This window comes from Triticum dicoccoides, chromosome 1B (assembly GCF_002162155.2).
Source record: "Triticum dicoccoides isolate Atlit2015 ecotype Zavitan chromosome 1B, WEW_v2.0, whole genome shotgun sequence".
Classification (NCBI taxonomy): domain Eukaryota; kingdom Viridiplantae; phylum Streptophyta; class Magnoliopsida; order Poales; family Poaceae; genus Triticum; species Triticum dicoccoides.
Genome location: NC_041381.1, coordinates 610,568,746 through 610,571,674, shown reverse-complemented (window position 1 = coordinate 610,571,674; position 2,929 = coordinate 610,568,746). Strand labels below are relative to the sequence as shown.

The 2,929-nt window shown below is 39.7% G+C and overlaps 1 long non-coding RNA gene across 2 annotated transcripts; it reads left to right on the top strand.

Moving 5' to 3' along the window:
- The first annotated feature begins 95 nt into the window (after positions 1-95).
- Positions 96-1,882, top strand: LOC119310016. Of its 2 annotated transcripts, XR_005150656.1 has the most exons (7): positions 96-460; positions 621-716; positions 855-890; positions 1,071-1,144; positions 1,362-1,381; positions 1,456-1,515; positions 1,599-1,882. It is a non-coding gene; the product is annotated as an uncharacterized LOC119310016 (long non-coding RNA). The 2 variants fall into 2 exon arrangements; XR_005150655.1 differs by having other exon boundaries at positions 96-716; positions 1,599-1,880.
- The last annotated feature ends 1,047 nt before the right edge of the window (positions 1,883-2,929 follow it).

Sequence of the window (2,929 nt, the reverse complement as noted above, 5' to 3'; positions counted from 1 at the left end):
TGATGTGACTGTGTGTATGTGTGTGTGTGTGTGTGTGTGTTTCTTTGTCTGTTTCTTGTGTGCAAGCGCTCCATTGTGTTTGTGCGTGTGTTGACTGTGTCTGTGTGTCATTTTATGACTGTGACTGTGTATTGATGTGACTGTGTGTATGTATGTGTGTGTGTTGACTGTGACTGTGTGTCATTGTGCAAGCGCTCCATAACTACCTATTGGCACCTGATAATGCATGGAAATCTCTGTAGTTGGTAGTATCATTGCCCTTTGGACACTCCTCAATGCATTGCTGTATATTTTCCTGCCACAAGTATTATGTTTGTGCTCAGAATGATGTATACGTAGAATCCAGGGTGGATGGAGGTTTTCATGATGGCTAATTTGATTTGTTATGGTTCTGATGGTGTGCTTCTTGTGTTTGAACTGAAGTCGTGGATCACTCATCAACCTGGTCTGTGTTTGTATGGTAACCCCTCTCGAATTTAACTCCTTTCAATTTTGTACACAATATTTGTGCATATCCCACATTTTAGCTAGTTATATAGTAATACCATGCTTCTTTGGACATTGTTCTATATATGCAAGTGTGGTGAGCTCACATGTTGTGTCAGTATCTACCTACGCAGCTGAATTATTTCCGGATAGGATAGAGGTGCAATGTTTACATCCATGGCAGAAGGTTCTTTAACACTGAACTCATCAAAGATCCTTGGAATCGAGAGGTTTGTCATTGCACTACTGACTTTGCTCGAGAAAAAAAGATTTCACACATTTTATAGTTATATTTATTATGATATTTTTTCTACAGGAAGATGACCAAATTATTGACCTTATGGACTGACAAAATGGTCTCATTGCAGGTTACGTGGACGTATAGGCAAGCAATGCCGGGAGAGGTATTCTTTTGATTGTTTTATTTTTATATGGTTTGCTGATACCCATTTTCCCCCTATGTGCAAGACAAATGGGGGATGTTTGCTAACTCACAAACACATTTTGGTTACATAAAGAACTAACTGGTAAATAATTCATATCATTAACAATTCTCTGTTGATGCATTACATGTCAACTACCAGAACTTCTTGCTGCTGATCCTGGGATGTTTCCGAACATGCTCCCGAACATGTTCAATTTATCCGCCCTAGGACAGGTGACTATTGTGCTCCTTTTATGATTCAGTGTAGCTATTACTCAAATCATGGATAGTCCATTCTGTCATCACAACACAACCAGATTCACTCTAATTTGCAGTTTATTTGGTGATGGCAGAATGAACCCACCTGTGATCTATCAAGCTTTATTATTCAATGTTTTGTTATTACTTACTAATTCTTTCTTCCCTTTGCATCGATCCACTTGCTATGCAGCCACTGCCTTGACACAGCAGGTATGCTTGATTTTTTTTTGTGCTTGAGATTTTTCTTGTTCTGTGATGCATATGTCTGACCACTCTTTTCTTAGGCTGCTCGGCATGCTCGGCGTGTTTACGTCGGTGGACTTCCTCCAATCGCTAATGAACAGGTAATTGCCTTGAGTAACTTGTTATTTCTTGGCGTCTCTTTCTCTATTCGCAGTCCATGCTAACTATTTTGTTCTTTCTGTAGACGGTTGCTCTATTCTTCAATCAAGTTATGACTGCTATTTTGGTCTGGGTGATGCAGTTGCTAATATGAAGCTGTGAATTTTGAATTCATACAAACATCTTAGCTGGCACAATCATCTGAATCCAAACATATGGAACGATGCTTGGACTGCTGAGGAGGAACATGCACTGATTAATGCCATCAGGTATATGGGAATAAATGAGCAGAAATAGCAGAAGTTTTTCCTGGTAGGTACTGCCAAACAACTTACATCATGGGTCTTACACTTAGTTTTTGAATTTATGTTTGTGCCCTTTCTATCTCTTGTGTGTGACTCTGTCTGTGTATGTGTGACTGACTCTGTGTGACTGTTACTGTGTGTGTGTGTGACTGTGACTCTGTGTGTGTTTGAATTAATATTGCATTTGCTTGATGGTGTGTGCTGTATGCTTTGCTTGATGGTGTGTCCTGTATGCTTTGCTTGATGGTGTGTCCTGAATGCTTTGCTTGAATGATTGGTGTTGTATGTTTTGTTTGTTGTGGTTTAACACTGCCTTTGCCGGTCCCAAGCCCGGATCTGAAAATGTGGAGGGAGCTGCATTGATATTGCATTTGCTTGATTATGTGTCATGTATGCTTTGTTTGAATGATCGGGTTTTATAATTTGCTTTGCTTGATGGTGTGTCCTGAATGCTTTGCTTGAATGATTGGTGTTGTATGTTTTGTTTGTTGTGGTTTAACACTGCCTTTGCCGGTCCCAAGCCCGGATGTGAAAATGTGGAGGGAGCTGCATTGATATTGCATTTGCTTGATTGTGTGTCCTGTATGCTTTGCTTGAATGATTGGTGTTGTTTTATAATTTGTGTTTTGCATTGTTGTGGTTTAACACTGCCTTTGCCGGTCCCAAGCCCGGATGTGAGAATGTGGAGGAGCTGCAGTTACCTTCTTTGTATTGTTTGCATTACACACGGTTTGCATTACCTTCTTTGTATTGTTTGCATTACACACAATTTGCATTACCTTCTTTGTGGTTAGTGGTTACTGTTCTGATTGAAATAGTGGATCTTCACATAATGTGATAGCATGTGATGAAGCTTTGAAATGCATCCTTCCTTGCTATGAAAAATCTAGGCATTGCCAGGAACTTCATGATTCCTTTCTCAAGCTGTATGACGTCATTTTTTTGCGAATAATATGAGGTCAGTGTTTACTTACGATAATATCGAATGTTCGATTGTTCTGGGTGGTATATGGCTTCCCTAGAAAATAAAATGCAGTGCTATCTGTTCGGCTGGATACAAATTTTCTGACCACAGAATTCGACCTGTCTCCTAAATTAATCCTAATGGTTT